The sequence below is a fragment of the Triticum aestivum genome, chromosome 2D (genome assembly GCF_018294505.1).
Source record: "Triticum aestivum cultivar Chinese Spring chromosome 2D, IWGSC CS RefSeq v2.1, whole genome shotgun sequence".
In the NCBI taxonomy this organism is placed as follows: Eukaryota; Viridiplantae; Streptophyta; class Magnoliopsida; order Poales; family Poaceae; genus Triticum; species Triticum aestivum.
In genome coordinates this window covers 338,616,730-338,641,324 of record NC_057799.1, presented here as the reverse complement: position 1 = coordinate 338,641,324, position 24,595 = coordinate 338,616,730, and positions in this window count along the sequence as shown.

Below are 24,595 nucleotides of genomic sequence, written 5' to 3'. Positions count from 1 at the left end.
ATCATCCTGGGGCAAATTCAAAGGTATCACCATCCTCTGGGTCTTCATGTCCTCATTCCTCGAAGACGTATCTTCTGTTGGCATCGTTTGCTCGGGTGTCGCCAATCTTGTGTTCAGAAGAGGTGGGTGAGTGTTTGGCAAGGTGTACTCCTTCGAGGATTACAAGGAATCCTGTGGTCAGGGGCATAAGGGTTCTAGCGACCAAAAGTTTTGAAGGGAAGAGATCAGATCAATAAGGAAAATATACCTTAGTTTTCGAAAAACTGAGAAGGGAAGAGAAGTATAGATAGTTTTGAAAACTAGTGATAGTTTTGGAAATAGTTTTACCCTAACTAACGACCATGCTAACTAAGGCTTCCTACAGTCAGGATGGCTCTGATACCAGCTCTGTGGGGACCCCGACTCATAAGTCGTGATCACCGAATGCACGTGTACAGTGATCCCAGAGATCAATGCTCACTGAACACACAGAAGCTGAATAACAAGAGTCTTACATCCATACATACCGTATTACACAAGTAGGACCATTGTGGTCAAGTCTTGAGTATAACTTCGCAGCAGAAATCTTCATCGATAACTTGGACCCATGCCATCTGCCTTAACCCTACAGGCATTCTGATTGGGAAGCGTCCTAGCTTGCATGTTCGTCACGAAGTATTCTTCATCAAATCCTGTTCTTTCATGCCTGGCCAATAAAATAACCAGTGGCAAGCTAATGAGTACTTTGAATGTACTCGCAAGCAACCCAAGGGTGATAACAGAATAATTATGCAAGGCACTACTGCTAAATTGGCATTTTTGCGGAAAGCTAGTTTTTCTCATGTAAGTATGATCAACATTTATCAAGGATATGAATGCGTCTGCAACAAGTATCAGGAGGTTACACACATCAACATCGAGAGAGAGTTGTGAACAACTCATGCTCAAGCTCATCGTGACTTCCTCACGAATCACGTCAACAGATTTACCAAACCGTGTTGTTTTCCAGAAACATATGGACGTAGTCTAAACAGCACCACCCAACTGTCCTTGACCGTGGACACGGCTATTCGAATAGTTTTACACTCTGCAGAGGTTGCACACTTTACCCACAAGATCCGGGGAACTTCCGTGTCATCCACGACCCGCGGTACCTCAAGTACCCGGGGTAAGCACCCGATCACTATCTTTCCCTAGACGACACTAACATAGAGTCCACTCGATTGGTAGTAACCCCCGTGCCCAACATTTCACATCTTAAAATTGTGGAGCCTCGCTCCCATATTCATCACATACCACAAGCACGGGTACCAACGGTGTGTCCGGTGCCCTGTGAAAACAGTCATGGCCGCCCTACCTGGCACGACCCCGTCCCGAGAGAGAGCACCAACTCTCCCCGTCACTAGTAATGCGGGCTCCAAGCTAGTATCAGCCTAGGTAATCAATAATGCCCTTTCCCATATAAGGGTAGAGTGGTCAGTTGACAAATCTTAAATCTAATCCGTCTCTTTAAACATCACTTTTATCAAGCCTCGGTACACTACTCCACCAAGTAGTGACCTAGTTCATCATCATCTCCTAGGGGCATCAGTGGCATCCACTGGGGCTGTTTGCAAGTATGTCAAACCACACTTGTTTCTTTCCATGCATAACCCTGACCCACTTTGCGTAGCCATTTACTATAGCATATTTCTATAACCCACCAACAAAACTCTAAGCAAGGGTAGAGTCATGAACAATGCAAGTATCAATGAAGTATGCAACGGAGGCAAGCCTAGCAGGGTTGCCATTCAAGGTATATCATGCACACAGTGAGGCAACGAAAATACTATTATGATGTAAAATGGTTCATCATGGTCAAAGGGCTGCTTGCCTGTTTAAACAAAGTCTTCGAGGTCTTCAAATATCTCTGGTCCAACTCCGAGCATTTCGCCTACTTCGTCAACTATCGTCGAAAGCAACCATAATAAGCAACACAACAAGGCAGAAAATAAAAGTGCTCTAAAAATATTAATTTGACTTTTCTAGGACATCTCTAGTTATATGAAAAATAACCAGAGTGGTTTCATTGGAATTGGGTCAGTGGATATTTCTAAACATTTTGATATGATGGAATCAAGGGGTTTATGGATTTTCAAGAAGTGTATAGAAACGTATTTTTGAAAAATGCGCAAAGATACCCATTTGACAAGGCATGATTTTAGAAGCATTTATGAGTTGGTTTCACTGGATTTGGAGTTCAAATGATTTTTCTATGAATTTGCAAAGTTGACAAATATGAAGAAATGGCTCATTAATTTGTGTGGCACAGAAAGTATTAAGAAAAATGTTCATAAACCAAGTTATGAACTTAGATGCATCTAGGAATTTGAATCACTTTATTTGGATCAAATCTGAGCCATCTATGATTTTCGAAAGTTTATGACAGAAATGGAAAAGTAGGATTTCATAAACATTTGTGAAGGAAATGTTTCTGGAAAAATGTGCAAACATCACCATGTGATAGATAATGAATTTATAAAATAATAGAAATTTGAATCATCAAATTTGGAGTTAGTTTGAATTATTTATGGATTTGACAAATTGTGCAGAAAAGAAAAGGGAGAGGCTTTTTACCCAAACGGGCTGGATCTGGGCGGCAACAGCGTGCACTGGGCGAGACATAGCGGGGCAGTGCATTGGGCCGGCCCAGCGGCTCGGCCAGGTGGGCGACAGGGCGACGTCGAAGGCGTCATTGCCGAAGCCGTCTCCACTTAAACGGCGGGGCCCGCCCACTAGGTCGCTGACGCGCGGGGCCCAGCTGCAGGTCGCCTTCAACCTCCCGCGCACGCTCCGGCCGCGGGGAGGAGCGGCTCCCGCCAGCGATTGCCGGGGCTACAGAACACCTCCGGTGACGCCCTGGCTATGGATGAGCTCGGCACCGAACGCTGCATCCACTTGTGTATGCCACAGCTGCCGGGGATGGTCGAGGCGACGGCGGTTTGGACGCCGGCGGACGGTGGCGTCGGGCGAGATTGGGCACGGTGCTACGGTGTGTCCTCGGACGAGGGAAAGAGCGTGGGAGCTCCGCCTTTCTCAGGGGATCCTTCTGGTGGAGAGAGGAGATGGAGAAGAGCTCGGGCTCGGCTGAATTTAGGTGGATGCCGGCAGCAGCACTCCGGCCATTGCGGTGGATGGGGGCACGGGGAGAGGGATGGCCGGGTCTGGGTGACGTACGGGAGGGAGAGAGAGCGAAAGGGCTCCAGAGAGAGGCCTCGGGCGGCCTTATATAGCGAGGCCGTGGCTCACCGTGGACGTGGCCTACGGGCACCCGCGGAAATGGCCGCAGTGGCCGCGGAAGGAGGCTCGGGGCTGTCTGCGGCGCTCGTGGGCGTGGCCCAAGTCGAGGGAGAAGGAGAGAGAGAGCAGGGGAGTGGCAGAGCGCCGCGCGTGTGGGCTCGCCCATTGGGGCTCTCGGGCGGCTCTGGCGCGCGTGCTGCTGGAGGTGAGAGAGAGGGAGAGAGGAGGGGGCCAGCATGGTGGCGTGATGCGGACGTTGAGGCACCTCGACTGGCGCGAGGGTGAGGCTCGAGGTGGTGTGGGAGCGCGGCGTCAATGGTCAGGAGCATGCTGACGTGCTCCAGAGCGCGTCTTTAGCCGGCATGGCATGCCTTTTTGCGGAATGGGCGCGGCCACTTGTGTCTGGAAGCTGCAGGGGGAGTAAACAATGTGGCAATGACATAGGATGCCCTGGGGAGCCAATAGAGTATAGGAGAGGTGGAGAGAGAGAGTGAAAATTGCTGCTGTCCAGAGAAGAAAAGTGGATCCCTGCCCCCCTTCATCATTGCCTCTCGGGCAGGGAAGCACACCAGAGGTAGAGGGGGACTAGGGGGGTTGTGGTAAAGAGGAGAACTCATGGAGATTAGTGGAAGTGGTCAAATTGGTGTTTTTAGAAAAATGGCAGAAGGTGTTTGTTGTTGATTTGGGCAAGAAGATGAACTCCTCTTGTCATAAGTCTTGACAGGGCCAAATGGCATGCGAAAACAAGTGGTTCCACCAAGATTGTGTCCATTTGGGCAAAGTTGCCAATGCAACTTTTGTAAACTCTAGAAATCAATAGAAATGGACTTCCCAAGATTTAGTCATGCAAATATGTTCTCCTTGATGCACCACTTGGTTTAGTGTCATCATTAGAGGTTCTGAACATGTCCAGAAAAGTTGAGATCAAAAGGAGAAAGTTGCCAATGTAAAGTTGTTCAAATTTGGTTCTGGACACAGAGGGTTTTGGGGCACTTTGATCAAGATAACATTCTCTCCAACTTGTGCCATTTGTTCTAGATGCATTATTACACCATTTGAGCATCTGCACCAAGTTTGAGAGCATTTGAACATGTTTGACAGTGCAAAGTTGTTCAAACTTGAAAAAGGACAGAAGTGGTTTTGAGAGGATTTCATGGGGTTATACTATTCTCCATGACATGAGAATTGTCAAGATCATCAAACATGTCATATGTGACATGCTAGAATTTTCTTGGAATTTTTGGGGAATATTTCCTTTGTAAATATTTCAAAAGCTTGAAATATCCAGAAAGGGTTTTTGAGGGATTTGACCAATATTTTGAACATGACCATGTGTTGAAACTCTTATATATGCACAATATATGTCCACTGAGTTTCCCTAGGTTTTTCCCAAATATTTTTAAAGCATTAAAATAATTTTAACCTATTAAAGACCATTTCTGGACTTAAGAAAAAGCCTTTAAACAAAATAGAAAAATAACTTTTGAAATTATATTTTTATGGTTTCTGGGTGTCCTATATCTAATAGGAGTCAAATATATTTTTGGAAAGATTTTTACTGCCATTAATTAAGTACTTGCAGTGCAAATCTCAATTCAGGGGGTTTTGGAAAACTAATTTTTGAAAATACTTTTTGGCCAAATTATTTTTGTTAGAAAATTCTATAAGGTACTATACACATGGCATGATCATTGGTTCAAGAGTTTGGATAAAGCTGAAGGAGTATAAGAGTTGGAGGATTTATTTGATTTTTAGAGCACTAGCAAACAGCAGTCAAACATTCAATCAAAGCAGAGACAAAAACACTCAAAAGTTTTTGTCAAACCATATTTTAGCATGATTTATTGACTTCAGTGTTGTGGCATGAAAATCAGGGTGTGACAATCGAGCCCCAAGACCGAGAATGGCTAGGAGAGAGGGATTGTTTGAAGGGCTTGAGCTTGTTGGTGAAGCTTCTTTGAATGGAACTGACACGCTTCACACTTGGTTACTAGTGCCGTCGCATCCTAGAGGGCGGTGGGCCAGAAGAAACCTTGCCGGAACACCTTTCCTGCAAGGGCCCTCGACCCTATGTGGGAGCCACATATGCCTCCATGTATCTCTGTCAATAGCTCCAGGCCCTGCCGGAGCCAGTTGCCCTTTGGCAGGCTCAGCGTCCGCGGCAGTACCCTTGCCGGTAGCCCCAGGGGGCTCGGTAGGAAAGTACTTGCCAGGACCTGACTTCCTCCGCTTGTTCTGCCCGTTGACGGTTTGACGGATGGTTGAGTTAACCGGAGCAAAAAGGTACCTGGTTCCACAGGTAGCTTGAATGCAACACGCTTCGACACGTAATCGGCAATGTCGTTCTCCATTCGGGGGACGTGCTCTGCTTGGATACCGTCAAAGCGTTCCTCCAGCTTCCTCACCTCATCTACATAAGCCTCCATCAATGGGCTCTGGTAATCCTTGTTGACCTGCCTAACAACAAGCTGCGAGTCACCCCTGACGATGAGCTTCTTAACTCCGAGGTCTGCCGCGATCCTGAGACCGGCGAGCAATCCCTCGTACTCAGCGGTGTTGTTGGTGGACATCTCCCGGGGAAAGTGCATATGGATCACGTACTTGAGGTGCTCTCCGGTGGGTGCGACGAGCAGCACATCGACACCGGCGCCTTGCAGCGAGAAAGCCCCATCAAAGTACATGATCCAGTCGCGGTCTGCCTCCTTGCCGGGGAGAGTGGTCTCCTGGATTTCTTCGTCAGGCGTTGAGGTCCATTCTGCAATGAACTCTGCCAAGACTCTGCTCTGGATTGTCGAGGTACTTTCAAACTTCAAACCAAAACTTGATAACTCCAAGGCCCATTCCACGATCCTTCCAGTTGCATCTGGGTTATGCAGTATCCGTTGCAACGGGAGGCGGGTGACGACAGTGATCTCGTGGGCTTGGAAGTAATGACGCAGCTTCCTGGAGTCCATAAGGAGGCCGCAGAGCAATTTCTGCACATCGGAGTACCTCGACATAGCTCCCTGCAAGACGGAGCTAACAAAGTAAACCGGGTGCTGCATCATCTTCTTCTGCACCACCTCACTTGACTGCGCGGGCACTGCCTTGGTGGCATCAGACTCTATCGGGGGCCTCGCCCCGCCGGCACAAGGCCCTGCCGGGGGAATCTTTGTCTTGCCAGCCACTGGTTCTGCCGCCGTCACTGCCTCCTCGTCGACCTCCCTCTGTGCCACCAGTGCAGCGCTGACCACTTGGTTCGTCGCCGCCAAATACAGCAGCAATGACTTTTGTGGTTTAGGCGCAACCAGTATTGGCGTGGAGGAAAGGTATTTCTTTAGATCCTGCAATGCTGCCTCGGCTTCTGGGGTCCACTCCATTGGGCCTGCCTTCTTCAAGATTTTGAAGAAAGGAAGGGCGCGCTCGGCGGACTTGGAGATGAATCGGCACATGGCGGCGACGCAGCCGGTAAGCCGACGCACATCCTTGACCCGCTTGGGCGCCTCAATCTGCTCAATAGCCTTGATTTTGTCTGGGTTTGCCTCGATCCCGCGCTGCGACACAAAGAACCCGAGAAGTTTGCCGGATGGAACGCCGAAGACACACTTCTCAGGGTTCAGCTTGAGGTTGATCTTGCGCAGGTTGGCAAATGTCTCTTCCAGATCTTGCACAAGAGTTGCCCCGTCTTTGGTCTGGACCACTATCTCATCCATGTATGCTTCCATATTTCTATGGATCTGGGGTTCAAAACCAATTTGGACTACTCTTGCAAACATCGAGCCAGCACTCTTCAACCCGAAAGGCATCCGCAAAAAGCAATACGTACCACATGGGGTGATGAATGTTGTCTTCTCTTCATCTTCTCTTGTCATGAAGATTTGGTGGTAGCCCGAGTAGGCGTCGAGGAATGACAACAGATCACAGCCGGCCGTGGAGTCGACAATCTGGTCGATGCGCGGCAACGGGAAGGGGTCCTTAGGACAAGCCTTGTTGATATCTGTGTAGTCAATACACAGCCTCCACTTCCCATTTGCCTTGCGCACCACTACCGGATTGGCCAACCATGTCGGGTGGAGCACTCCTCTCACCAAACCTGCCGCTTCCAACTTCCTGATCTCCTCTGTGATGAACTCCTGCCTCTCCAGAGCCTGCTTTCTAACCTTCTGCTTGACGGGCCGCGCATGAGGACAGAGAGCTAGGTGGTGCTCAATCACCTCCCTGGGAACACCGGGGATGTCGGATGCTTGCCACGCAAACACGTCGACATTCGCCCGCAGGAAGGTGACGAGCGCGCCTTCCTATTTGCTGCCGAGGGTGGAGCCTATGGTGAAGGCCCCTCCCGTGCCATCCTCCCTGACGGACACCTTCTTGGTCTGCGGCGGCTCAGCTCTGGATTTCTTGCTCTTGCCGGTAGATCTCTCTGGCACGTCCTCGACGGTAGCACAACACTCCGAGGAGGTGCGCCTGCCAGAGTGGGTGCGAGAGGTCTTCCCGGGCTTCTTCTTCCCTCCCGGGCCTTCAGCGGCAGGAGCGGGTGCCTTGACGGCAGCTGCTGCAACTGCCTCCCGGTAAAGTTGGTCGGCGCAGATCAGCGCGTCCTTCTTGTCGGAGGGGACGGAGATGATGGTCAATGGCCCGGGCATCTTTAGCATGTTGTAGGCGTAGTGTGAGGCTGCCATGAACTTGGCTAGTGCCGGGCGGCCGAGGATCCCGTTGTAGGGCAAGGGGATCTCGGTCACGTCGAAGATGATCCTCTCCGTCCTATAGTTCAACTCCCCTCCAAACGTCATGGGCAGTGTGACCTTCCCCTTTGGCTGGCTCCTCCCCGGATTGACCCCTTGAAACGTGCCCGTTTCCTCGAGGTCTCCATCAGGGATTTGCAATCTTTTGATCACGACAGGCGATATCAAGTTCAGGCCGGCCCTACCGTCAACCAACATCTTGTTCACCCTGAGGTTGCGTATCGTTGGTGAGACCAACAATGGCAAACACCCGGCCGCGGTTGTGTGGTCAGGGTGGTCCTCGGCGTCAAAGATGAGGGGTGTGCTAGACCACTTCAGCGGCTTCTGAGCGTCGAACGACGGCTCCGCTGCTGTAATCTCACGCGCCCACTGCTTGAGCTGGCGGTGAGAAGTATGCAGCGAGGCGCCACCATCAACGCACATGGCCTCCGTAGCCTTCTGGAACTCTTGCTCACCGGACTCGTCGTCCTCGTCGTGATCATCGTCTTCTTGTTTCTTGTCACGGCCCCGGGCGGGCCTCTCTTGCTGGTTGTCCTTGCCGCGGCGGCCTCCTTGGCCGCCACGCTTCTTGCCGGATCCCTCAGCACCATCCTGGTCTTTCTCCTTGTCCCGCCTCTCGTACTCAGCTTTTTGCTTCTCAGCAAGCAGCTCGACTTGTCGGCAGTTCTGGAGGTCATGGCCCTTGGTGCGGTGGATCTTGTAGTATTGCTTGCCGGAGCTTCCTGGCTTGTCGGTAGCCGCCAAGGCCCGGCAGGCGGCGCACGCGGCAATCTCCTTGCAGGGGGCGTTGGCCTTGACCTTCTTGGCAGCGCCGGTGTCGTCAGATCCTTCAACAGCAAGCACGGCCTTGCCTTTGCATTTCCTGTTGCGACACCAGCCCTTCTTCATCGGGGTGGCGGCGTCTTCGTCGGTAGAGTTGGTTTCCGCACCGGCGTCTTCGCCAGAGTACTTCCTTCCCTCTTCAGCCCGGGCGCACCTATCGGCCAGAACGTAGAGCTCGGCCACATCCTTAACCTTGGTCATCGCCAGTTCTTCGCGCATCTTGCGGTTGTGCATGTTCTGATGGAATGCGCTGATCACAGCGGCAGGATGAACGTCGGGGATGTTGTACTGCACTCGGCTGAACCTCTGGATGTACTTGTGCAGGGTTTCCCCTTCCTTCTGGGGGATGATATGCAGATCGCTGGCCTGGCCATGAGCTTGGTGGCCTCCTGTGTAGGCGCCAACGAACTCATGGCACAGATCCGACCAAGAAGAAATGGAATCCGCCGGCAAGTGCATCAACCAAGACATAACATTGGGCTTCAGTGCCAGCGGGAAATAGTTGGCAAGCACCTTGTCGTCGCGAGCCCCAGCAGCCTGCATCGCGATGGTGTAGATGCTAAGGAACTCGGATGGATGGGTCTTGCCAGTGTACTTCTTGACGTCGGGCTTGAACGTGCGGTGGGACGGCAACTGGAACTGCCGCAGCTCACGGGTAAAGGCCAGGCAGCCCACCTCGTAAGGTAGGCCGCCGGAGCCCCCCGGTGCTGGGTGATCCATAGCGGGCCCCGCCCGCTTGTCCGACTGGTGGCGTGTATCACGCCAGCGCTCAATAGTGGTCCGAGCATCTTCGTGAGCTCGTTCTCAAAGAACTTGGCGCTGGTCACGGTGGGTCCGCGGGTCGGACGACGCTATAGAGATGTTATCACAAGCGTCGTCACGACGGGCAGACGCCCGCGGCGGCTGGCGAGGAGGAGGAGAGTGCACCGTGGCCGCAGCTCCCCCGGTCCTCCCAGCGCTAGCATGTGGTGGCTCGGTGGAGCGCCGCCCCGAGGGCCCCGCCGGTTGCGGATCATCTTTGTTGGCGATGGCGACGAGGCTTCGGATGGTGGCCCTCCACTCGTCGAGCTTCTCTGGAGCAGGAGGGAAGTCGAGGAGCAGCTGCGCGCGTGCTAAAGCTTCTGCTAGCGTGGGCGGCGGCGACAGCTGCGTGGATCGTAGCGCGCTTCGACTTCTAACCACGTTAGAAGGAGCTCTGTTACGATCCATCGGCTGATTTAGTATGAATTAGTTATGAAGTTTTCAAACTGATGGTCAAACGGTCAAAGGGTAAAAGCATAATAGGAGCAAAGTGATTTGGGCAGAACTAGTGACTTTTGGGAATTAGGGGTAAAACAGACGGGTGGGACACAACTAGGGGCATAAATCTAATTATCCCAATTTTTTAACCGTGGCCACAGTATGGGCTGTAATGCTAACAAAAAGAATATGGGATCCAAAAAAACCTTAAGAATTAGCAAATGGGCTGTAAATTATTAGAAATAATGGCAAATGGGCTGTATGATGTTTTCCACAGATGTGAGGCTTTCCTAAAAAAAAGGTTAACGCACAAGCAGTGACTCTTGGATGTCCATCCAACGGCCGTCGTGCTTCTTCAATTTCTGCTCTTCCTGCTCCAGCCACTCAAACAAGCACCGGCGGGACTGCCTGCTCTCTCCTCCCCGCGGCCGGCTGTGCTGCCGCGCAGGCCTCACCGCCCCACCGTACTCCCATCGCTGGCCTACCCATCCCTCTACTCACCCACACCTGTTGTTATTATCCGGCGACGGCAGACGAACCAATAAACCCTCGTACAGTCGTACTCCCCTCCGCATGGGAAACAACTGCCGAGTCTTCCCTGCCTCCGTGTCGTTCCCTTCCTAGGCCTCGCCGTCGTCCACCGCCCTGGTGCTCTCGGTGCGGCCTGGTCAACATGGTCAACGACCGACATGCATCTGAAGTGGACTATACGTGGAGAGGCTGACAGCTGGGTCCACGGCCGCACGCAAGGAAATGCCTCCTTATTACGCGCAAAATAATGATTCCTCCACCTGCCATCTGGGACCCACCGAAAGGGCCTCTGTATTTCGTTGAAAAAACGTTACCGCCGCTAACAGCTCGGACCCACCAGCTATATCTTCGCACGCAAGGAAGTGCCTCCTTATTACGCACAAAAAAATGAATACTCCCTCTATTAGCTGGGACCCAGTATAATGGCAGGATGACTTGTGGGCCTACTAAGTTGACGGGGACGGAGGGCTTTGTCAACTTAGTCAATATGCACGATTCTAGCTCTAGTGACCGTACGATGTCCATCCAACGGCCGTAGTGCTTCTTCAACCTCTGGTCTTCTTGCTCCAGCCGCCCAAACTAGCACCAGTCGTGCCTCGTGCTCCTGCCTCCCGTGGCCGGTTGTGCTGCCGCGGAGGCCTCACCGCCCCCTACTACTCCCACCGCTGGCCAGGCCATCCCTCCACTCACCCACAACCCCTGTTATTCTGTGGCGACGGTAGCCTCACACCGCAGCCGAACCAGTGAATCCTTGTACTCCTCTCCGCGCGGGCTTCCACTGCCATGTCTTCCCCGGCTCCGCGTTGTCCCCTTCCTAGGCCTCGCCGTCGTCCACCACCCTGGTGCTCTCGGCACGGCGTGGTCAACGTGGTCAAGGAACGGCTTCCATCGGAGGTGGACTATACGTGGAGAGGCTGAGAGCTGGGTCCACGGCCGCATTAAGGAAGTGCCTCCTTATTACGCGCAAAATAATTATTCCTCCACCTGACAGCGGGGACCCACCGGACGGGCCACCGTATTTCACGAAAAAACGTTTCCCCGTGACTGCTGGGACCCACCAGCTACATCTTCGCACGCAAGGAAGTGCGTCTGGGCAAAAAAACGATTCGCACCCTGACTGCTGGGACCCACCAGCTACATCTTCGCAGGCAAGGAAGTGCCTGACAGTCGGGACCCACCTGGTCGAAGCGTACGTAGCATTGTCATTCTGGTCGCGAACGTGTATGTACATACTGGTCGATGTAGAGGCGCACACGTGACGTAGTAGAGGCGCGCACGTAGCATGTACACGTACGTACAGCGGCCAGTGTGCAAGAAAGAAAATACGGCCATGTACGTACATACGGGCAGGGTCTCGAACGCTTACTCGCGCATACGTATGGCCAGGGCTCGTGTACATGGCTGGGTCGGAACGGAGAAACTGCATCGTCGTCGTGTTCATGGGGAGGCAACGAAATGCGTCGTGTTCATCGGGAGGCAACGGAATGCGTGGGAGCCAACCGGCTTGGACGGAACAACCCATGGAAACGAGGCCTGGCATACTGCAGAATGAAGGAAACGGCCTTGTGTTCGACCGGCCACGGTCGAAACGGGATCCTGTTCGTCGGGAGGGGTCTGGCGTACCGCAAAATGGAGGAAATGGACCTCCTACGGTCGAAACGCGGGCTCCTGTTGATCGGGAGGGGTGTGCCATACCGCAAAACGGAGGAAACAGACTTGTGTTCTAGCGGTACGGTCGAAACGGGGGTCCTGTTCATCAGGAGGGGTGTGGCGTACCGCAAAACGGGACTCCACGGGATGCTGTTCATCTCCACCGTCGACCCCCTCCAGCCTCCACGGGCTACTGTTCATCTACCGTCGACCTCCTCCAGCCTCCACCTGCTCCTGTTCATCCACGAGCTCCTGTTCATCCAGCCTCCACCGTGTGCTACTCCACCAGCTACTGTTCAACCAGCCTTCTCCACGGGCTCCTGTTCAACCACCCCTCCACGGGCTACTGTTCATCCAGCCCTCCATGGGGTCCTGTTCATCCAGCCCCAACCGGCTCGATCGATCGGGGTCCTGTTCATCCAGAGGCAACACCACGGGGTCCTGTTCATCCACCCCCACCGGGAACTGTTCATCCAAACCCCCCAGCAACGCTCACTGTTCATCCAGAGGCAACACCACGGGGTCCTGTTCATCCACCCCCACCGGGAACTGTTCATCCAAACCCCCCAACAACGCTCACTGTTCATCCAGAGGTAGCATCGATCGGCTTCAGTTAGCAGCAGTAGCAAGGAATCGCTCGATCTGGTTCACTTAACAGCCATCGACCGATCGCTCGGGTTCAGTAACGCGTAGCCTGCAGTGCAATCGCTCGGGTTCAGTTAGAGCCCAACGCCTCGCACCCACGCGCGTGTGTGTACGAGAGAAACGCGCGTCGCTCGACCCCGACCACCCACCGTAACCGGGAACACCCCGATATTTTCCTCGCCCTTGCTTCTACCATGGTTTTTTCCGTCATGGACGGCCCAAAGAATGTCATGCAACTGTGTCTCCGGCCCGCCCAGGACGAAAAGCCCATTTTCTGTCATGATTTTTTGTCATAGAAGTAGGACCCCACCACATCTATGATGATACCGGGTTTTGTCACAATTATCATCATAGAAGTGTCATAAGTATGACAGAAATTTTCGTTCGGCCCAAAATGTCACGGATGTGTCTTTTTTTTGTAGTGTCTACCATATGATTCACGTTCGACCTTCCGGTCTCAGTGTTCCGAGGCCATATCTTCATATGCTAGGCTCGTCAAGTTTAACTCGAGTATTCTACATGTGCAAAACTGTCTTACACCCATTGTATGTGAACGTAGAGCTTATCACACCCGATCATCACGTGGTGTCTCGGCACAACTAACTGTCGCAACAGTGCATACTCAGGGAGAACACTTATACCTTAAAATTTAGTGAGGGATCATCTTATAATGCTACCGCCGTACTAAGCAAAATAAGATGCATAAAAAGATAAACATCACATGCAATCAAAATATGTGACATGATATGGCCATCATCATCTTGTGCCTTTGATCTCCATCTCCAAAGCACCGTCATGATCTCCATCGTCACCGGCTTGACACCTTGATCTCCATCGTAGTGTCATTGTCGTCTCGCTAACTATTGCTTCTACGACTATCGCTCCCGCTTAGTGATAAAGTAAAGCAATTACATGGCGATTGCATTTCATACAATAAAGTGACAACCATAAGGCTCCTGCCAGTTGCCGATAACTTTTACAAAACATGATGATCTCATACAACAACTTATATCTCATCGCATCTTGACCATATCACATCACAACATGCCCTGCAAAAACAAGTTAGACGTTCTCTACTTTGTTGTTGCAAGTTTTACGTGGCTGCTATGGGCTTCTAGCAAGAAGCATTCTTACCTACACATCAAAACCACAATGATTTTTCGTCAAGTGTGTTGTTTTAACCTTCAACAAGGACCGGCCGTAGTCAAATATGATTCAACTGAAGTTGGAGAAACAGACACCCGCCAGCCACCTTTATGCAAAACAAGTTGCATGTCTGTCGGTGGAACCGGTCTCATGAACGTGGTCATGTAAGGTTGGTCCGGGCTGCTTCGTCCAACAATACCGCTGAATCAAAATAAGACGTTGGTGGTAAGCAGTATGACTATTATCGTCCACAACTCTTTGTGTTCTACTCCTGCATATCATCTACGCATAGACCTAGCTCGGATACCACTGTTGGGGAACGTAGCATGCAATTTCAAAAAATTTCTTACGATCACGCAAGATCTATCTAGGAGATGCATAGCAACGAGAGGGGGAAAGTGTGTCCACGTACCCTCGTAGACCGAAAGCGAAAGCGTTAGTATAACGCGGTTGATGTAGTCGAACGTCTTCGTGATCCACCCGGTCTAGTACCAAACGTACGGCACCTCCGAGTTCTGCACACGTTCAGCTCGATGACTTCCTCCGAACTCTTGATCCAGCAGAGGGTAGAGGGAGAGTTTTGTCAGCACGACGGCGTGGTGATGGTGATGGGGATGTGATCCGCGCTGGGCTTCGCCTAAGCACTACGGCGCTATGACCGGAGGAGCAAACTGTGGAGAGAGACGCTGCACACGGCTTGGAACAATTGTTGTGTCTCCAAGGGGTGCCCTGCCCACGTATATAAAGGAGGGAGAGGGAGGAGGCTGGCCCTAGGGGCGTGCCATAAGGGGGGAGTCCTACTAGGACTCCCAGTCCTAGTAGGATTCGGTCCCCCTTCTTTTCCTTCTCGTGGAGGGGGAAAGGGGGAAAGGAGAGGGAGTAGGAGAAAGAAAGGGGGGTGGCGCCCCCTTCCCTAGTCCAATTCGGCCTCCTCCCTTGTGGGGGGCGCACCAGCCCCTTTTGGGCAGGTTAGCCTCCCTCCTATGGCCTATATGGCCCATATCTTTCCTCGGGGGGTTCTGGTAACCCCTCCGGTACTCCAGTATGTACCCGATACACTCCGGAACCCTTCCGGTGTCCGAATACTACCTTCCAATATATCAAGCTTTACCTCTCGACCATTTTGAGACTCCTCATCATGTCCGTGATCTCATCCGGGACTCCGAACAAACTTTGGTCACCAAAACACATAACTCATAATACAAATCTGCATCGAACGTCAAGCGTGCGGACCCTACGGGTTCGAGAACTATGTAGACATGACCGAGACACATCTCCTATCAATAACTAATAGCGGAACCTAGATGCTCATATTGGTTCCTACATATTCTACGAGGATGTTTATCGGTCAAACCGCAATGACAACATACATCATTCCCTTTGTCATCGGTATGTTACTTGCCCGAGATTCGATCGTCGGTATCCTTATACCTAGTTCAATCTCGTTACCAGCAAGTCTCTTTACTTGTTCTGTAATGCATCATCCCACGACTAACTCATTAGTCACATTGCTTGCAAGGCTTTTAGTGATGTGCATTACCGAGAGGACCTAGAGATACCGCTCTGATACTCGGAGTGACAAATCTTAATCTCGATCTATGCCAACCCAACAAACACCTTCGGAGACACCTATAGAGCATCTTTATAATCACCCAGTGACGTTGTGATGTTTGATAGCACACAAGGTGTTCCTCCGGTATTCGGGAGTTGCATAATCTCATGGTCAAAGGAATATGTACAAGTCTTGAAGAAAGCAATAGCAATAAAACTTAACGATCATTATGCTAAGCTAACGGATGGGTCTTGTCCATCACATCATTCTCCTAATGATGTGATCCTGTCGTGGAATTGTCACGGCAGATGTCCTAGTGTGAGGACTTAGTCGCGAGGCCAACGCATCTACGCGGTAGCTTGAGAGGGGTTGGGCGGAATCGAGAGACGCAACACAAGACAAGGATTTAGACAGCTTCAGGCCCCGGGAAACATCATCCGGTAATAACCCTACATGTTGTTTGAGGCTAGGTCTCATTATGATCACGGGAGAGTCGCCGGGAACCGGCTCTCGGTATCTAGCCCTAGAGATTGCTTCTTGTTACTTGTCCCTCTTTAGGGTGCCCTGCCCCTCCTTATATAAGTTAGAGGGGCGGGTTACATGTGGAGTCCTAGTAGGACTAGGACTAGTCTATCTTTTCTTACAAGTTGAATACAAGTCCGGGTCTTGCTTCCTCGTAAAGGAAATATTCGTCATCCCTTTCTCCTTAAGCCGGCCCACCAGAGTATAAGCCAGCCTGCTGGGCCTTGGGCCTTGTCGTCCGTCTGATCCGCTCGCCGGGTCTCCAGTGAGTCACAATGTCCAGGCGGGTTACCTGTGAATCGCCATGTTCGGGCGGATCACCAGTGAGTCACCAAGCTCTAGCCAGGTCTCTGGTGAGTCGCCAAGGCTGGCCGGGTCATACCGTGGGGTATATCCCTGACATTAGCCCCCAGTTTAATTTGGATTTATCCATGTTAAACTGATCCTACAAAATAACTGAAGAACAAATTTGACAGGTTGTGCTCCGGGTTAAATATTCTTGTAAGCCGGCACCTGATCATCCTTATGTCCTTGACATTTTCTCCTGGAATATCCGGGTCAATAGGCCAGCTTCATAATCCATTTGCTGACATTGTCTCTTATAAAGAAATATTATACAAAATAATCCATTTGAGTCGGTTTCCAAAACTCCGGCTTAATAAACATCTTAGACTCAAGATTCATCTGGTGATCCGCCAGTTTAAAGATGTAGAGGCTGGCTAGTTATAATTGCCAAAATTACCGTCTTGTAAATATTGATAACACCGGGTCATAACTGTTGCCGACGCCGGGTCATTATTATTGGTGACACCGGGTCATGCTTGTTGCAAACACCGGGTCAATCTGGTCTGCTCCAAACTGAGAATTTGAAGATTTTTTCTCCCTTATATGCATATCACATGTAGCCCCCAAGTCTTAAGAGGAGAACATAGTGATAACTTAAGACTTGCTTCAATATAAGTGTTGCAACCTTGAAGAAAACCGGGTTATTCATCTCAATCATTAGTCATAAACTGAATATTCCACATATGTAGCCCCCAAGTGCTGGGTTGTCATGCTTGCAGCAACCTGGGACTTGTAATTGCCTTATGCTCATAAAAACATCAACCAGTGTAGCCCCCAAGGGCCGGGTCATTATATAATAATGAGCAGGGACTTTGTATATGACTCATTGATAATAACAGCATATGATGTAATCTCCACCATGGGGCTTGAACCCACGTCCACAAGGTTAAGAGCTTTGTACTCTACCAACTGAGTAGTGGATCTTTCAATGTAATAGATTAAGGCTTGTGTACCTTGAATTTTCGACAGGAGCAATTGGTAGCCCCCAAGGGCCGGCTCATTTAGAATGTGATGAGTCGGGTCTTCAATAAGTTGAGCAAAAATGACTTTGAATTAGCCCCCAAGTGTCATGGTACATGCTGGCAGTGACATGGGACTTGCATATTCAATGTAATATCAATTTGGATAATGTAGCCCCCAAGTGCCGGGTCGTAAGCCTGCAGCGACTCAGGACTATTCCTTCCATTGTAGAATAAATCATATCCATGGCGCCAAAGCAACTTTGAATACCTCATCTATTGATAAGTAAATCCGGAGTTTAAATACCCGGCGGCTCTTGGCTGATGGCGATTTAATACGCCTCCACTGTAAGCCGAAATTTGTACAACCCGGCGGCTTATAGCCTTTGAGAAAATCAAGAATTGATAACCCTTTTGAGACACCAATTTCAATCTACGATGATGGGCTTGAATTTAATCATTTATGTAAGTCATAGCTCTGTAAATCCTGCAGAGTTTAAACAACATATGCCCTGGCGACTTAACGTCAAAAACCAGGGCGGGTAACCACCCAAATGTAGTCTTATCCTGCACATAATTAGATCACAAGATCCCTTGGCGGTTTACCGCAGGGTAGGTCATAATATCTCACATATAACCATTGATGTGTAACAAGGAGTCACAGATAAGCCTGTTATGAATCATAACTTTGAAACATAACTATAATAATAATATTATACCTGTGATATTGAATTTTCACTACCGGTTTATGTGACCTGTGCAGTAAGGGTGATAACCCAATCTTTAGAAATCAAGACTTCCAAATGTTTATGATTGTCATATGATGGCGACTTATCATCCAAAGTCAAAACCGGGTTAAATAGCAACCACTCATATACACTTTAGATATGATCAAAAGAGCTTCAAATAAAATCCAAAAATTGTTTGCAAAAAGAGACTTCAGAAAATTTGAGGCTTCTGATTCGAATACGATCAGAAAACCGTTCCAAAGGGGTTAAGCTAAGATTCGGATATGATCATATAGCCCCCAATGGCTTTGGCGTTGCCGATCAAGAGGGTACCGACAGCTATGTTCTCTTTGGTTCGAATATGACCTATGTTTGAACAGGAAGCCCCCAAATGACCTTGAGAGTTGTTTAACGACACTGATTCGAATACGATCCACGTCGGTTCCCAAAAGGGGTCGAGCTATGATTCAAATACGATCAAGAAGCCCCCTAGTGAGCTCGGCAGTGTGCCAATGAAAAGGGTACCGACAGCTATGTTCTCTTTGGTTCGAATACGACCTATGTTTGAACAGGAAGCCCCCTAGTGATCATGAGAATATTTAACGACTCTGATTCGAATATGATCAGGGTCACACCAAAAGGGTTAAGATAAATTCGAATATGATCAGCTCCCAATGGTCATTAAAGCAGGGTACCTATGTTTGGGTTGTGCTTTGTAACAGACTCTTTTTGGTCCCTTTAATTTTTCCTGAGAACTCGAATTTTTGCGAGAGATAAATTCTTTTTGAACCAGAAAAACCGGATATTGAGAGTTTCAAAGCTTTGTGATAAACAAATTTACCTTGAACCGGATTTTGAACCAGATTTGAGAGCTTCAAAACTTTGTGGCAGATAAATTTCCCTTGAACCGGATTTTAAACCGGATATTAAGAGCTTCCGTGCTTTGTGGGAGATGTCAAGTCTCTTGAGCCAGATCTAAACCGGAATTCTTCTTTTTAAGCCGGAAATTTTCTGACGGCCTTTAAACTTTTCACCAATAGGGTGGTAGCCTCCGGGACCGAATTATTTTTCCCTCCAATGACCCGGAGTTCTTGAATGCAGTGAAACCGACCAATGCTGCCGAGTCACATCATTGTAGCCCCCGAGTCTCAAGGCGACTCGAGGAGTTGGCTTTGAGATTCTCCATATTGACCATAGCATAAGGTGTATATCATTGGTGTTGATAGCGCGATGTAAATCCACAGAAAGTTGAGGTGACTACGCCGGGTTATAAATGATCCTGTATGAGCCGTGTCAGCAACTCGGCCAATGGTCCCTTCCAACTGGCTGTTTTGAAGTTAACCAAACTGTAGTGGCGGCGACGTGTGCGCCTTCCCATTGATCCATCCACCGCAGACGGCAGTTGATGATAAATTGCCTCTAATTTGAAAGAAAACCGGGCTACCCAAGCTGTGACTTGCTCATACTCAATAAACAGCTCATGCAGACTGGTGCGGCCCGGTATGTTGATGTAGACCAGGTCGCGCGAGACGGACGACCTGTGCACGCTTTATTGGGTAATTCGCATGGTCCTGACGAGTTGATGCGGACTGGACCATGATATAAACCGGCATGGGTTATCTAATAGCTCAGCGATATAATAATCCCTTTTTGCAGTAGACAATTTGTCCTGCATTGGAAAACTTGCAAGCCAGGGTACTTGTTCTTTTTAAAGAAAGCAATACATAATATGAAAATATAATGGATGGATTTCACCTGATATGTTAAGCCAGAAAATATCCACCACGGAGTTTAATGATCACCACGGTGAAGCGGTGTTGTAAGCCGGCACGGACGGGCGAGTCGGCCGTGTGTTGAGGTAGACCGGACTACGGGGGGCGGCGGCTTGCACGCATGTCTGTCGAGCAGCGTGGCATGGACGAATGCTAGTGCATGCACTCCGTATCCGAGGTATAATGGCATAAAAAATTTGTCCTGTATAAAAATGTTACAGAGCAGAGTAATTGTTCTTTGACGAAAAGCAATAAGTGTTTAATAGATAAATTTAGATGGATATCACCTAATTTGTTCGGACGACGGATGATCCGTTTATCGCGACAGAGGTGGCTCAGGCAGACCGACGATTTAATATAGTTCCGGCGGCTCAGGCAGACCGGCGACTTAATATAACCCCCGCGGCTCAAAACGGCAAGGGCAGCTCAAAACGGCTCCGACGGGTTGATGTAGATTAAGCTGCACGGGAGGCGACTTGCGCACACTTGTTCCATCAGTAAGCAGGCGCAGACGCCGGTGCGTGATGGTGCTGACGCACACTTCATAGGCACAACATGGCACCACCTTTGCTGCGCATAAAAATATATTTACAAAGTATTTGTTCTTTGATGAAAACCAATATATTTAATAAAAGGGATAATTAGATTTATGCCCCTAGTTGTGTCCCACTCGTTTGTTTTACCCCTAATTCCCAAAAGTCACAGGTTCTGTCCAAGTCACTTTGCTCCTCCTATGCTTTTGCCCTTTGACCGTTTGACCGTCAGTTTGAAAACTTCATAACTAATTCATACTAAATCAGAAAAATGCAAATAAGATACCAAAATGTTCAGAAAAACATCACCTATATGTCAGTGTCATTTCCATTCATGAAAAAAGTGTTGGAAAGTTCCCATCCGAGCTTTAGCTCTTATGCTACCACCATGAATAATAACATCTAAAAAAGTTCAAAAAAATTGAACCAAAAATTGGAGGCAAAGAATGACAAATGTTTTAAGTGCCTGCCAAGTTTCATCAGGGAAAAACATTCGTGGGTGCCATGGCAAAAAAAAAAAACAATCAGCACTCCAAAATAGATTATTTTTTTGCCACGACTTCCACGAATGTCGTTCCCTAATGAAACTTGGCAAGCACTTAGAACATTTGTCGTTCTTTGCCACCATATATTTTCTTGAATTTTTCTGAATTTTTTGGAGTTTACTATTCATGGTGGTATCAAAAGAGCTAAAACTTGGATGTGCACTTTCCAACACTTTTTTCATGAATGCAAATGACACTGACATATAGGTGATGTTTTTTTGAACATTTTGGTATCTTATTTGCATTTTTCTGATTTAGTATGAATTAGTTATGAAGTTTTCAAACTGACGGTCAAACGGTCAAAGGGCAAAAGCATAAGAGGATCAAAGTGACATGGACAGAACCGGTGACTTTTGGGAATTAGGGGTAAAACAGACGAGTGGGACACAACTAGGGGCATAAATCTAATTATCCCTTAATAAAATAAACTTGGATGGGTATCACCTGATCCGCTTTGCAGCAGCGCACTGCCCGTGGACCGCGGCGGGACCCACAGGTCGATGATATTGGCAGACCGCTTAGCGTGGGGTCGACGGAGGCAGAGGTGACCCCCAGTGTGCATCGGTTCGATGTACAGCAGCGGCGTCAGTAGGGCCTAGGCCGGCTTACAGCAAAGGTGAGACCGCTCACAACGAGGGCGGTTTGACGGCTCAGTTGTGGCAGACACCGGCAGTACGGGCGCGACAGCTGATTCGGCCACGGCGGCTTGAAAGCAGAAATCCAATCCGGTTCCGGGTTGTTGTCCTTTTTTCCAATCTAATCTTCTTCTTTTCTTGATCTAATGAAGAAACGGCAGTGACCCTTGATCTCCACGTGCAAGTAGTAATACTAGTAGCAATGCACTTGCAACACCAGTGTTTTGTACTCCATGTAGTCTGTTTTTGAGTGGCAGCAATATGACCTCGTAAAAGCTGCGGTCTTGATTAAAAAACAAGCAGAAAAAACTCCAGCAGCGCCTGAGCTCCTCGGGACTTGAAGCTTCCCTGCCGTATGGCATGTGCCTGACGCTGCGGAAGTATGCCAGGGCCCATGGCAAAAAGATCTCAAGGATTATTTCACATCCTACTTCTTGTCAATCTCGAACACTGCTGCTCGCAATCAAAATCCCGTCGGTCTCGGCAACTTGATTCTTGTATTGGTCGGACAGATCGGCTGCGACTCGAGTAAATTTGCACGCGTTCAAAAAGAACCCCTGTGGGTCTCGATGACGTGCGACTGTGGCAACCGAAAACAGCAGCTTTGCAACAGAGTCAATCTCAATCGGATTGACCTTACGACAACGACGGCGCACAGACGCAGCCACTCTGATGTTTAGACATCGAGCTGCCTAATGAATCTTTTCTGACTATAATTTTTTGACGCCTCGGTCTCTGAATCGCTCGTCAGATGTTTCCTCTTGATGCTTTTGTTAGTACGCGCAGCCAACAATCCACCATGGAATCTCTTGGTTTTTTAAATAATACAGTTCTTGGCGAGTCCCTGATCTTTCATAAGCGAGTCGACAGATTCATCGGGCCGCTCTCTTAGCAAGTCGCCGAAGAAATTTGCCCCCTGTTAGTTTTGGCGGCTCAAAAACTCGTCAGATGATCCTCAGGACGGCGGCAGGTGGCTCGCAACCCTATTTTCTCTTTCACATATCATAAATCTTGAGGCTGATGCCAATCTTTTCGAACCGGTTCTTCTTCATTCGGAGAATTGCGAACCTCGCAAAACCCTAAAAAGGATCCCTTCAAGAACTCAACACCACTGTGCGTCAGCCCCACGGTGGGCGCCAACTGTCGTGGAATTGTCACGGCAGATGTCCTAGTGTGAGGACTTAGTCGCGAGGCCAACGCATCTATGCGGTAGCTTGAGAGGGATTGGGTGGAATCGAGAGACGCAACACTAGACAAGGATTTAGACAGCTTCGGGCCCCGGGAAACATCATCCGATAATAACCCTACATGCTGTTTGAGGCTAGGTCTCATTATGATCACGGGAGAGTCGCCGGGAACCGGCTCTCGGTGTCTAGCCCTAGAGATTGCTTCTTGTTACTTGTCCCTCTTTGGGGTGCCCTGCCCCTCCTTATATAAGTTAGAGGGGCGGGTTACATGCGGAGTCCTAGTAGGACTAGGACTAGTCTATCTTTTCTTACAATTTGAATACAAGTCCGGGTCTTGCTTCCTCGTAAAGGAAATATTCGTCATCCCTTTCTCCTTAAGCCGACCCACCAGAGTATAAGCCAGCCTGCTAGGCCTTGGGCCTTGTCGTCCGTCTGATCCGCTCGCCGGGTCTCCAGTGAGTCACAATGTCCAGGCGGGTTACCTGTGAATCGCCATGTTCGGGCAGATCACCGGTGAGTCGCCAAGATCTAGCCAGGTCTCTGGTGGGTCGCCAAGGCTGGCCGGGTCATACCGCGGGGTATATCCCCGACAGATCCCGTTCATCAAATGACAACACATGTCTATGGTTAGGAAACTTAACCATCTTTGATTAACGAGCTAGTCAAGTAGAGGCATTCTAGGGACACTTTGTTTTGTCTATGTATTCACACATGTATCAAGTTTCCGGTTAATACAATTCTAGCATGAATAATAAACATTTATCATGATATAAGGAAATGTAAAATAACAACTTTATTATTGGCTCTAGGGAATATTTCCTTCATTTTGTGTTTTAATTAGTGTTTGTGACAAGTAAAGCCTTTAGGATCTTCTTGGGTGATAGTTGTTTGATCTTGCCGAAAAACAGAAGCTTTTGCACTCACGAAAATAATTCTCAATTTTAACCAGAGCGTGCTAAAATATCAATTCTTTTTGCAGAATATTAATATACAAATTGCTCAGGTCATCCTAATTTTTCAGAATTTTTGGAGTTTCAGAAGTATTCGAAATATCCAGATTGCTACAGACTATTCTGTTTTTGACAGATTATGTTTTCTTTGCATTGTGTGCTTGTTTTGATGGCTCTATGGTTTTCCTTGATGAGATTTTGCCATACAAAAGTTGGAATACAGTAGATATAATGCAAGAACAAAATATGAATTGGTTTGCTACAGTACTTATAGTAGTGATTTGCTTTCTTGTACTAACGGATCTCACGAAGGTTTTGTTGAGTTTTGTGTGATTGAAGTTTTCAAGTTTTGGGTTATCTTACGATGGATGAAGGAATAAGGAGTAAGAAGAGCCTAAGCTTGGGGATGCCCCGACATCCCAAGCTATTATCCATAAGAGAGCAAGCAACTAAGCTTGGGGATGCCCCGAGTGGCATCCCCTCTTTCTTCTAACGACAATCGATATTTTACTCGAAGCTAAATTTTGTTTCATCACATACTATGTGTTTTGCTTGGAGCGTCTTGTATGATATGAGTCTTTGCTTGTTTTATTTTGTGTTTTAAGTCTTGATTCCTTGCTGGACACCTATTTGAGAGAGCCAAAATTATGTCATGACTTGTTAGAATTGCTCTCTATGCTTCACTTAAATTTTTATGAGCTATAGACTTGCTCTAGTGCTTCACATATATATTTTTGAGCATGGTGTGCTTTAGTATTTTTGGAGAAATACTCTCTTTCTACACTTAGATTTAGTTGAGAGTTATTAAAATTTTCAAGAAATTCTCTCTTGCTTCACTTAAATTAATTTGAGAGA